This window comes from Neolamprologus multifasciatus, chromosome 22, assembly GCF_963576455.1.
Source record: "Neolamprologus multifasciatus chromosome 22, fNeoMul1.2, whole genome shotgun sequence".
NCBI classification, from domain to species: Eukaryota; Metazoa; Chordata; class Actinopteri; order Cichliformes; family Cichlidae; genus Neolamprologus; species Neolamprologus multifasciatus.
In genome coordinates, this window is record NC_140459.1 from 10,052,690 (window position 1) to 10,065,675 (window position 12,986).

Consider the following 12,986-nt stretch of genomic DNA (forward strand, 5'->3'; position numbering starts at 1 on the left):
GTGTGTGTGTGTGTGTAAATGTGCTGCACAAGTCAGTATGCGTCACTTTAAATCTGCAGGTTACGTTTTCCATCACAGGGGCGTAAAGATAATTAAAATGAAACCAACTTTGAGGCCCCCTACTTGCACTCACCAATACATTAGATTAGACAATGTCAGAAAATTGTGGGTTTTTTTAAGTCTAAAACCTGAAGATATCAAGTTATGACAAAGAAATTTGTGACAAATACACATTACCGGAGGTGTAATTAGCAAATACTTAGAGATATTGTTTAAAAAATGTTTTAAAAAAAGGAGTATTGGGTTAAGAAAGCGTTTGTAAAAAAATAAATGAATTAAAAATATATATATCTTTAGAGAAGATTCATGGTAGTGGATGTGGAGTGACATTACATTGTTGTTTGGCTTGGCTCCTTGGAGATCAAAATGCTCAGCTAACCGCAGGTCATTTCCACAACAGCTGAAAGCCCCCCCGAAGAGATATTTATTTTAGTGCTATAAATCTGTGATTCTTATCCTGTTTTTGATGCTGTGGATATTTTATGGTAGTGGGTTTTCTTTTGTGAGTAAACCTCGCTGTAATGTGGTTTAGGATGCTGTAAAATCAGACCAGCTCTCAAGCAGACAGAAAAGACTGTTGTTAATGCTGTCAAATGCAGTTACTGGTATTAAAAGGGAAAGTCACCTCTGCATCATCGGCTACAACCACAGGTCTTTGCATCAGGGTGTAGACAATTGGAGGCTTCGACAGTGATGGATGGAACAGCTGGATGTCACTTCATCAGGAGGAAGCTTTGAATTTACTCTGGATGTGATTGCATTTTAGCACTTTTCCTTTGCTTCATGTTCTTGGGTCTGAGGTCTTCCTTACCCCGTTAAAGGGGCAATAGTCTTTTGTGAGGATTTTGGTTTTGAGGGCACTTGATTCAGTTTTCACTGGCTGTTTTCTGATGTGTGAAGTAGCTGTTTGCCTCAGTGTTGGCTGGGATTCTCTCTGCTATGAGGTTTGGCTTTTTTTCTTCAGTCTTCTGGTCACTCTTTAGCAGATTTGTAACTGGAGGGCGTGCTCGCTGCATATGTGCGTCACGCTCACTGACTCATTGTCCTGTCAAGTACACAGTTCACAGAGCCAAGGGTGATAGTTTGGGTGTGAGGCCAGAGGAGGATTTGAAAGTGGGGAAATAACTTCGAGCATGTCTCCACGGTCACTGTATTCACCCTGAACAATGAGACTGATCAGTGCATGCTCATAAATATGATAAACACCACCGTTTCAGGCCGCTATCAGCCTGTAGGGAGGATATCTGTGCAGTATACACACTCAGCTCTCTGACGTCTGACTCCTTTGTTTGTCACTTTCAGAAGATAGCCAGAGCGCAGAGATCATGTAGACAGCGCTCTTTGTTTACAATAAACATATCCATGTTATGCAAGGCTGTGGCAGAGGAAAGGAGGGTGGGAAATCAGCCCAAGGCTCCGGTTAGGTGACACATTTCACGTCACTACTGCGATTATCTAGTTTCAGCCGGTCGCAGCTCTACTGCAACACATCCCGACAGCCACCCGATATTTACAGCTATATTAAGAGTGTCCCTGTCCTCGCAGAGTGGTAGTGTTTCAACACATGCTTAACAAGCGAGCATGTTGTTCACGTGACCTGAGATGAGGCGCCGCGGTCTGATCAGACGCCTCTAGAGATGGTTTCCAACAGGTGTTCAGGTGTGAAACGGAGTGCCTTTTTCCATAGGTCACCAAATGTGTGTAATCCCCATGATGATCCTCACAGAGGCGGAGCTCTTCCAGGGAAATGGAGGACAAAGAAAGATGAGACATAAATTAGTATGAAGGGGACCTATTTTGCTTTTTCCTTATTTTCTGTCTTGTCACTGTTACAGAGGCGGATGGTTATATTTTTAGTTTCACTTAATGAGGTCTGTGTTTAGTGAGTAATCCCTGTGAGCCAAAAGCTCGGGCTCTAAACGCTCAGATTCAGACAGTTTTTTTCTACCTTTGGGTCTGAATGATGTCATAGAGCGGAGATATTCCTCCTACAGCCATCACAGTCACACAGCTATGGTTCTTAGTACATAAAGCCCCACCCACCTACAGTTTGAGCCCTCTGTTTGTGAGGGGCAGCCAGTCAGAACAAAGTTGGCTTCAAGGGGGAGGAGCTAAAACAGCTCATTCAGACTGAGCAAAGCTGTTCTGTAGAGTTCAAGAACAAAATATGGAGATAGAGAGGATCATGAGAGATTCAATTTGCTTATTGGCTTGGAGATACTTCGCATACCATAGTATAACGACTGGAAACAGGAGGAAACTGCCAGCCAGGCTCTGTCCAGTGCTAACAAACGCCAACAGTAACACTAAAGCTCCCTAATTAACCTGCTGCTTTTGTGATAACAGGTAAAAACGATCAACTCCTTTAATGCTTTTGAGTTAAAGCTCTCGATATGATGCCTTAAATGAAAGATGTCCCTGCTGGAAGTTGGACTTGGACATGGAGAATGTACTTGCCCAGAACTGTCCTTTTAAAGGGTCGTGACACAGTTTTAAACACCCAGGGCTCATTCCTTTGTAGCTGATGTAACCGTTGTAGAAATAGCTCCACAACCAGAGTGAAGAGTGATTAGATGAAGCCAAACTTTGGCCCAAAATGTGCTTTTCAAAGTGTTTGTATTTTTTTTAATGGGTTCAGGTTCTAGGCAGTCAGCCAGCACTGAAGGGAACTGGAGGAGAGAGCATAGCAGACATTGTTCTAAGAGTGAGGAGGAGGATCTGTGGTGCTGAAAGGGCCTGCAGAAAATGAAAAGGAGAGGAAGTTGCGCGAAGAACGAGAGGGCAAACAGAGTTGGCTGGATAGTGGGGGTCGAGCCGTTGGGGTGGGGTTGATGGGAGTCGGGGAGGTCGAGGAGCGCCCCGTGAGAATGAGTGCATTCCAGGCGATCGTGCATGGGAAGGTTGTTCAGAGGATGCACATGATTGTTTCAAGGTGGCCCTTTACATTGATAATGAGCCTTACAGCAGGGGTTCTTTTCTTTTCCCAGCTTGTTTGCTTACGCAGGGGGTGGCATTGTGTAGTCCTTCCAGAAAGAGACATTTGTATTCTTCTGAAAGAAATTCCTTGAGAAGAACCCAGTGCCCTTTTCAAGAGAACTCTGCAAGTTATATGCACTTAAGCATTATTTCACATTGCTTTTTCCCATCTTAACTTCAAAGCATTTATTATTCTGTGCCTGCTCAGATGTCTGAACAGTGACATGTAGCTTTTGTAGCCCATGTGTGTCAGCGATTTCCTGTCCCTTTGCCCAACTTTGCTCCTGTGTAAGATTTTCAGATAGTGCAAAGAGCTACTCCCCCAACGTCAATGAATAGCGACCCCCCCCCACCTCCCCTCTCTGCGCCCTCGCACCGTGAGCCAGCCATTAACATTTGAAAACAGCCAGCGGGGAGACAGACTACAATGTGGACTCGTTTTAGAAACAGACTCACCAACAATGCAAAGAACCATTTCCACGGTTGAGCTCCTCCTTCCTTCCCTCAAGGAATGCCAGCTATTTCACAGGGTCATCCTTCAGGATCTAGTGGGCTCCCGTCAACTCGGTTCGACTGCACGGAGAGTCAGTTTAATAGCTGAGCTGACCTGTGTGCGCTCTGGATATGTGTAGGGTAGAAGCAAAGGTCCTCTAGCAGGCCGACAGCATCGTAGTTTTAAAGCATGTGAGATTGCATTAGTCTTCTTTGTCATGTGACGAAGCTGAGCAGTGTGTAGACAGTCGTTTGGGGGAAAAGCAGTTATAAGAAGCTGCTGTATACAGGTAAAAAAAAGAATACTAAACATTGCTAAAGGTTTTAAATAAAGAGGTCAAAGTGTATATAAATTACATGAATTCAGAGTACTCTAAACCAGCGGTCCCCAACCCCCGGGCCTCGGACCGGTACCGGTCCGTGAGTCGTTTGGTACCGGGCCGCGAGAGTTGAGGCTCAGGTGTGAAATGTATAGTTTTCAGGGTTTTTATCAGTTTTCAGCGTTATTTTGTTATCGTTTTTATCGTTTACTCGGTTTTCCTTGGTCTTTTCACGTGTGTTATGAATAAATCTTCTTTTTTTCAGTACCGGTACTAGTTTTATTTTGTTGTATTTATCCGCGACACCTTAAAGGCCGGTCCATGACAATATTGTCGGGCATAAACCGGTCCATGGCGCAAAAAAGGTTGGAGACCGCTGCTCTAAACAACCCATTTGAGGCTTTTATTCGCTGTTTTTTCCCCCCGCTCTGTATGATGGAGGATGATATGTCCAGTACAGCCATCTAAGGTAAATTTTACTGTTTGTGAGTGCAGAAGCCCCACTCAAGGGGCAGCCAATCAGAACTTAGTTATAACTTAGTTCACCCAATGTCTGTTCTAGACAGTGGGTGAACTAAGGGGCTACCCCATGGTGGAGTCTAAGATCATTATTATTTTTTTATTCATGAATCATGTTGTTGAAATCAACCTAGTAAGTCCTCTTAAACCATTTCCTTCATCCTTTTAAACAGTTACTCATTCATTTCCACACACCCACTTTTTAAAATACTTTTTTTCATCATTTTCAATGCTTTCCCTTGTGCAACGTCCACAGAGACGTGGACGCGGACGAAGAAAAACAGAATCAAAGAAAAGAGAATCTGAATGTTTTTCTACACAAGATTTATCTATGAAAGTTGGTATAAAATGAAAAGACGGCTCATTTTGGGAAAACAATCTGAAGTTTACGATCGATAAGCAAGATAACTTGACATATTCATATGTCATTAAACTTCTTTTTATCAGTCAGGAAAGTTGATATGTATTAATGAAAATTTTCCTGATATTGCCTTTTTGGATTTTTTTTTCCATTTGTTGGCCAAAACAACCCATAGCTGTTGGTTATTGAATCTATTTGACATTTCATACACCAAATTATCCATTCAAATATAATATATATATATATATATATATATATATATATATATATATATATATATATATATATATATATATATATATATATATACACTATCATCTAATCATAATGAGAGTATCCCTTAGTTTAAAAAGCACTTAATCAAATGCAGTAAAGTGTTAAAAGGGGGAATCTTTCTCCTTTTATCTCTGATGCCCTCCATGTTTCAAAGGGGAAAGATGGCAGCCTCTGTTGTTTGGGCTGTGAGATCTTTGTGTGGCGTGAAATCGAAGGGACATTGGAGTGAATCTCCATCTCATTGACTATTCCTATATGTAAAACCAATCAATGTGGCCCTGCAGAGATACCCCGAAACATATTTCACATGTCGGCTAATGCCCCCTGGAGGGATTAGTGCTCTTGTCTCTGGGGGTTACTATGATGCACTCATGTACCCTCGCTTGGCATCAGCACCAAGCTTGGAAGTAATCCACAAGTCTCCTTTGCCAAAACTGAGCGTCTGTTGGCCAGAGGCCCCGTGAATACCATTCGTATTCACAGGACTGTTGTACATTGGTGTTGCCAGTGCTCCTCGACCCGTTTAGGTGCAGTAAATTATATTTTCAGGTCAAAAGTTGGTGTCAAGCTCGCAGTTATTCACCGCTTTGCTCAGGCGCTGAGCCAGATTCACGGATCAGTTTCCTCTCATAGCCCTGGACTGTCCTGGCAGAATGCGAAAGTTGCACAAGCCGTTACACTTTTGAGAGAATATCTCCAGTTTCAGGCCTAATTATAGGTTAGGCTCCAGGACCACAGCGAGGGAGTCCAAGATGTGACAAGATAGCACAAGCTCGGTGGTAGCCTGGATCTATCTGGGTTGTGCAGGAGCCAGGAAGCGCTGCAGGCTAAGGAGTGGGTCAGAAACGCAGGAGACGTCAGGTTACCTTATAGTTTGCGTGACAGTAAAAAACAAACCAACAAAAAGACTACTGAGATGAATGGACAGAATAAGGAGGAGCCGCGGGATAACAGTCATTTTACCCAAGACGTTACACAAATCAGATCATTTCCTGTGACCTCACGTAAAGTGGTTGAGTGTTGCAGTTGAGTCCTGCCCACGTTGTATTTCATCACAGTTTTTACCGCTATAAATTACTGTGAGTGCACTCAAAGTAAACAGTGTGGCAGACGTACTGCCGCAGGAATGAAGAGACTACAACAATGTATCAGAGCATTACTGTTTTAATAACCTTAACATAAGAAGCAGAAGCTGGGTGAAAGCCACACCCCCTCAAACCCCAAACCTGCATTCAGTGACCTTTTTATCTGCTTTGGGCAGCAAATAACAACTAATAACAGTAACTAATAATATAATATAATGATGAGTCAAATTTCTGTAAACCTGGTGAAGTGAAACCCAAAATCGACAACTCCTAAGTGTACTGGTTCTCTACCAGCTTTATTTAGCTCTTTAGCTTCATGTGGTTATCAGTTTTTGTGACATTTGGACAGTTTTCAGAGATATTTGTACAAGAAGCAGTCGTCCATTAATATGTGTCTAGTGTGTCTAGTATAGTAGAAAGAAATGAAAGATGATTTTAACTTAAAGGATCAAACTAGCTTTGCAAAAGGCTTTGGGCAAACTTGTAAATCGTACTTTTCCAATGTGTCTGGGAAGCATCTCAGTAATCCAGGTCATGGCAGTCTTAAGAGTTTTGAAAAAACAAAAACAAGTATCTGGACTTCTTTAAGTTTACCCCCACTAGGATTTACATATCTGGGACTCTTCACCTTAACTTAAGAACACAGACAGGAAGGCGTCCAGTTATCTTCTTTCTTTTCAAGATCCTAAGATTATTACTTTTCCACAGTTCAGAAGCACTTGAATGATTTATATCCAGCACAATTCTTAGCAAATGCATCCAGAGAGGCGAAAGTAGCTGAATGCAGTGAAAATATAAAAGCTTTTCTGTTGATTATGAAGTGCAGTTTGATCGTCATCTCCTAAATAAGAGTGAAACTGACATTTTCCAGGGGAAGGCCATGATTGTGACACACTTTTCATCATTCTCTGACTAGACAGTTCAACTGAGATATTTTTTGAGGATCTGAGGTTTGTTGGAGCTTGCGGCGTGGTCGGACAGCAACATGGCACATCACATCCCATCAAAGCTGCAGCTGCCACGCTGTTGCTGTTTCTGTTTTAGGGTGTGGAGATTTCCTCGCAGCTCGTGAATCATAAATGAAGGTGTTGGTGGTGGGGGTGTCATATTTACACTGTGGATACAATAGTCCTTTTTATTCAGCGCTTGGCAGGTTGAATTTACCCTTCTTTCCACATCTTCTGGCAGAATTAAAGTCTTTACACAAGAAAAATGAATGTTTACAATCAGTCACAAAGCCCCCCTGAAACAGTTTGTTCTAACCACGAAACTAAAATAAGCTATCGATTGATTACATGCAGCTACAGCGCCCAGTTGCACTGTAACTGTGTCGTAACCGTGTATTGATTTACACTTGCTTGCATAAGATATCAATCATTGTGAAGCTGCAGGGAATGTGCTGGGTCACGTTCCCCTGTGTGCTGGCTTTAAATGACACGGGCCTTTTTCGACAGGATTTTCTCAGAAATAGCCGAGGTGAGATTTCACCGAGCCTGCTGTGTAATTATGTTAATACACGGCTACTGGCAGGGCTTGTAAGAAGGCTGTAATCAGAGGGTCAACCTTCCTGAAAACTGTCCAAATGAAGAAATTACCATGTACTCTGAGCTCTGAACCACTTCCCATGAGCCCTTCCTACCCAGAACCCAACACACGGCCCATTTATTTGAACTGGCTCTCACCCGCAGCAGGCCGCGCTCTGAGGAACGGCTTGTAAAAGTCATCAGGTCCTCATTACCGTCATTACTATAATTATTTTCTATATTTAACCATGCGAAATGAGGCCAAATGAGCGTGTACGAACCACCCCGGGACACGTGTTACAGTGGTACGGCCCTAATTGTGGCACCAGTGTTCTCACAGTCAGAGCGTACCACTTTTTTTGGAGCAGGTTGTTTGTTTGGGCTGAAAACGTCCTCGTCGCTTTGAAAGCCGAGGCGCTCTCATTGCTGTGGGGACACGGGTTTCTTCTATGTGGTGTGGCTGTGGCAGTAAGAGAATTCAAGTATTTGTGAGCTTGTTTAGCCAAAGCCACCTTCATTATTATTAGACTGATGTGTACCCCGGAGAGGCAGAGCCAAAACCACCCAGAGAGCTCTTACTGAAAGCAAAGGTGGGGCCCTTTTCAGCAAGTGGTGAAGTTACGTAAGGTTTTTTTTTAATATAAATTTTGGGAAAGGTCAGAACAGGCTCGCAGATGGGATGACGTTTTAAACTGCTTGTGTTCAGGCAAGACACTGATGGGAAGAGGGGAAAGAAAAGCCTTGGTGATGTTGAGGTTTGAGTCAGAGGGGATTCAGACAGACTGGACAAACCAGGACAGACTAATAAAAACATACCAGATGGGAAGGAGAGCTGTTTTAGTGCCACATGTTTTAAAAGACAGTAAACAAAAAACAAACATGTGGAATGTTGAGGTCATCACATTAGGTCCGCTCTCAGTGTCATCAGTATAGACTGTACCTGAACAAGGTTTCGATGACTCACCTGAAGCTGTATGCCAATTAAAAGGTCTGAAACTACGCAAACATAGATACATTACATAAACAAATAGATACAATAGTGATACATCTAAGTCACTGCTTTAAGACGATTCGAGGTCATGAGCAGAAATGTGGTACTTGCAATAGGAAGCAGCTGAGCGCTTTCCGCCTCGCTGAGTGATAACTTCCTGGAAGCTCATACACATGTGTGTGTGGATGCAGCAGAAGCACCCCTCTCTGACACATGGCAAACACACGTGTTTACAGGAGGATCAGTGGCAAGCGATGGAGTCTCCGTGCTGCGGCTAAGTGCTGTTTATGACGCCCGGTTTAATAGCCGGGTTCACCTGCTCTGGGTGAAGACAAAAACACGACTCTTCCCCTTCTGCATCACTTCAAAAAGGGCCTGCGTGTAGCTGGCAGTCCTTACAGCCGACAAGCTGTTTGTTTAGTGTGATTAAAGGTCATGTTTGGTGTCTCGCATGACCCTTCACATCCCAAATACCATGCTTGAAATCTGCTGTGGCTCACTGTTTTTCAACTCAGATGTTCTTTAACTGTTCATTGATTTATATTGCATGAATCTTTACAGACAAGCTGCGGCACTCTAATGCGAAGTAAACTGCAGTGTGTGTGTGAAGAGGAGGGTGTGAAAATGTGTCAATCAGGCTGCTTCCTGTTAGGATCTCTGTGGTACCAGGCTCACCACAACGAATGATGATACATATATTTATATATTTATTTATTTATTTATATATAATGTATAAGTGTTCATGCTTTTTTCTACAGTATCACAGTCATGTCAGACTTCCACAGAATCCAGATGCAGAAGTTTACTCACAGCTTCCACTGATCACTAGTTATTAAAGTGCAAATGTTTGCAATCAGTCTATTAGTGATCCTGTGCAGCCTCTGGGAGCTGGCAGTGGTACTGTGAATGTGGTAGCTTCTACTATTACCCCTCTTTGTTTTGTTAATATCACCTTTACTTCCTCATGAACGTTTGCATAACTGGAAAGAACAGCAATAGAAGGGGAAAAATCAATATGTTTTAAACTTCACTAACACCTGTGACGGGTGAACATCATTTTTGGTAAAAGGCTGGAGTACCATAGACACTATCACCCCTTGGTGTATGAAATATATTGTGAAGCCTCCAATTTGGTATTTGTGGCTGTTTCAGTCATGAGTTTCTTTGTTTTTAAGAAAACACAACGTTACTTACATGAGAAGCAGTCCTTAGAAACACTGTAACCACCTGTCATCCAAGAGAGCCACACCCCTAAGTTTGTATTACTTTAAGCTTTGATGGCAGTAAAACCAAACGATAATACACAAAAGCAGGTGAACAGTCAAAGATGCCACACAGGTATGTGTCATCATCTTGCCTAGCGACCTCTTACCAGTAGGCTAAAATGACCAGTTTGTAGCGTTTATGCACCTATAATGTTATTTTAATTTCACGACAGTAACATTTAATTTGTATCTACAAAACATGAATATTAGGATATGTTTCATATATGATGATACCATCATGTTGCCAGGCAACCACATAATGGCAAACTAAAATGACTTTTCAATAGCAGAGCAGGGCTTGGGCTTGGATATTGCTGTACAGCTATTACAGAGAAGCGAATCAGCCACAGAGACCAAAACAGTTTCTTGCATCAGGCTGTAAACGTTTTTATTTCTGCTGTAAAGTTGGACTGTCTTTTAATAACAGAGTCTGTGGGACTGACCTTTGGAGCCAGGCTCAAGTGGCCACTAGTGGAACTGCAGTCAACCACACTTCTTTGTTGGGTTTGTTTTTTAGCTCTGATGGTTACTGCTTGCATCATGAAATTAAAGTCATAGAGACTTGTGGTGAAATATGTTTTTGATCCGCTAAAGATTTCCCGTTAGGGTTCATTTATGTCCTAAGATTAGTATAAAATCTGCACCGAAGCCTTATTAAAGCATATGTACGAACTACAAAAGGCAGCTGAGTGTGGTTTAGACGACAGATGCAGGGTGACAGTTCCTGTTGCAGATTTTCCTCGACCGACTTGCATCTCTGCAGACTGAAATTGCTGGGTGTGCTCATACTGGTGGTTTTCAGTACCTATTTCACGTGAAGGCACGGCTCAGTTTGTGATCGTGCGCGCATGCGGTCTGCAAAACGGGTGCTTTCATTTCGGCAGCTGGTCACAGTGATCACTAATTAGCAGAGACAAAGGAGCACGATGCGTGCAATTCTGTCTGTCGGGTGATTTAATTTCTCCTCTGAGCATCAAACACAAAGCAGTCAACCACAGCAGCAGAACTGGCCTCATGCAAATACCTACAGCTTTGGCCTTAAGCTGAAAGAAGACGACTTATTTAAGCTCTAAGTTAAATAAAACCGTGTAGTTTGTCTGCTATGGCTTCCAAATCACCTACACTGTGACCTAATTTAAAGAAAAACAAAAACTAACCACAGTATGGCTGTATTCATGTCAATCAGATCTTTCATTAGACGGTAGCCACAGCCCTCTATTGCTGATAGAGCAGGTGACACCCACAGTAGCCACAAACGACACAGATTAGTTTTCCTGCTGGGGTCACTTTTTTATTTTACTCTGGTCTTGAATATTAGGCATGCAACATGTAAACAGATCTGCAAAGGACAAGGAAAGATCACGATTCCAGAGGCGGCTTATCAGATATTCACAGCTCTCAACAATAACATGATAAACTCAAATCAGTGTGTTTGAGCAACCTGTATAATCCTATTTTAAACCTTAACTTTATGGACTCTGGACTTTCAGTAGTAATAAAACTGTAAATATTCAGCACTCTATTGTGCTGTCGACTTGTCTTTGTGTCCAAAGGTCGTCCTTATGGGACACTTGTTTACTCTTTTTTTGTGTGTGTGTGTGGCTGTTTTAGAGGCCAAAGGCAGTGGAGGAAACACTCATTCACTGTTACAGCAAATGTCCATAAAAACAACAGTCGCCATTCGTTTTAAATAAAGAGGTCGTTGCACGTGCAAGCGATTCGTTTCTGACTGCTCTGTTTGTGCTTACAGAAGCCCCACCCACCTGTTGTTCTTACTTTGTGTTTGTTAGGGGTAGCCAATCACAAAAGGGTCGGCTTAAAAGGAGGAGGAATGAAGCTAGATAGTTTTCCTTTCTTTTTTTACACAAAAAGAAGGGTGGAGTGGGTGATAAATAAGCATTATTTTTAAGTGGCATGCTGGTATAGTGTGTTTTCCTTGTGAATCAATGAAAAAAAGCAAACACTTAGAGGTTTAAACAATCTAACGGTAATCAAAAGCTTCAGTTCAAAATCTGTGCTGATCTGGACGGCTGTATTTCCTCATATATTCAGACTTTAATTGGAGCGGGAGCAGTTATCAGCATTTTTGTTTCCTCCTGGACAACTCTTGGACATCCAGGTTTGCTCCCATTGGATGGCATTGACCTCTAGGGCTCATGCTCAAGCTCTTCGCAGCTAGTTAGGTGGCAGTGGGTGATAATGAGGGTGTAACTGTGCTCTGGGTGTTGCTGGCTAATGGCTCCGACAGCACACTGAGACAATAGCCAGGGAGGCCCGCCCCACAGAGAGCGAGAGAGATAACGATGTTACTAACAGCGAGTTTCACATGGGAACTGCTTGAATCGGGCTGATAGGAAAGAGGAAGGCCGAAGAAGGTTCAAGAAAGCCCCAAAGTAGAAACTGCCACAAAGTAGGCTTCCTTATTCCCACAGTGAACCGATGAAAGGTGAGATGGAGAAAGAACGGATCAGAAAAAAGGTGGAGTGGAGAGATAAACAAAAACTGAGTGGCTGTCCTGTGTGGAGCTCTGTTTGGCTGCTTGAAGTCAGTTTTTAATCTAAATGGGCATGTAATCCAAATAAAAATATCATTTTTATCCTCCAATCAGCTCGTTTCATCTCATGTAAATGTAATCCAGCTCAGAAAGATTATTGCTGGTGCTGACTCGGAGGCAGTCAGAGCTACTTTATCGCTACTGTGCCTCTGTTGGTTATTCATTACATATTTTTTTCATTTTATCGCTTAAGAAGAGTCATAACTGAACAAATAGGAGGCGTGTTGCTTCTTCTTACTGTGTTATAAGGCTCATCTGACTGGTGAAGGTTTTTGTTCATGAACTGATGATTTTGAATTATTATAGAAAGTTGTGGACTGGCTTTGTTTGTCCCTAGTTGTTGAGTTTTTGTACTTTTCATTGGTGGGAGATATATTGTAGGAAACAGAGGCACTGCTACAGTCTTTAAGCTTAAAATGGAGGTTGGATTGGCATTTATGAAGTACTCCTTTAATCTTTTTGACCATTCAAACGTGGTGCATAAGCTAAATTTACCCATTCATTTCTGTAGGGCTTTAGTCTTTGTACTTTATCTGCCTTACATACTTAACTACATCCACATTA

General features: G+C 42.3%; 1 protein-coding gene across 1 annotated transcript in view; it reads left to right on the forward strand.

The window, feature by feature from the left end:
- Positions 1–12,986, forward strand: part of nedd9 (neural precursor cell expressed, developmentally down-regulated 9) — a 35,813-nt gene that overhangs the window by 613 nt on the left and 22,214 nt on the right. The gene's annotated exons all lie outside the window — the stretch shown is intronic.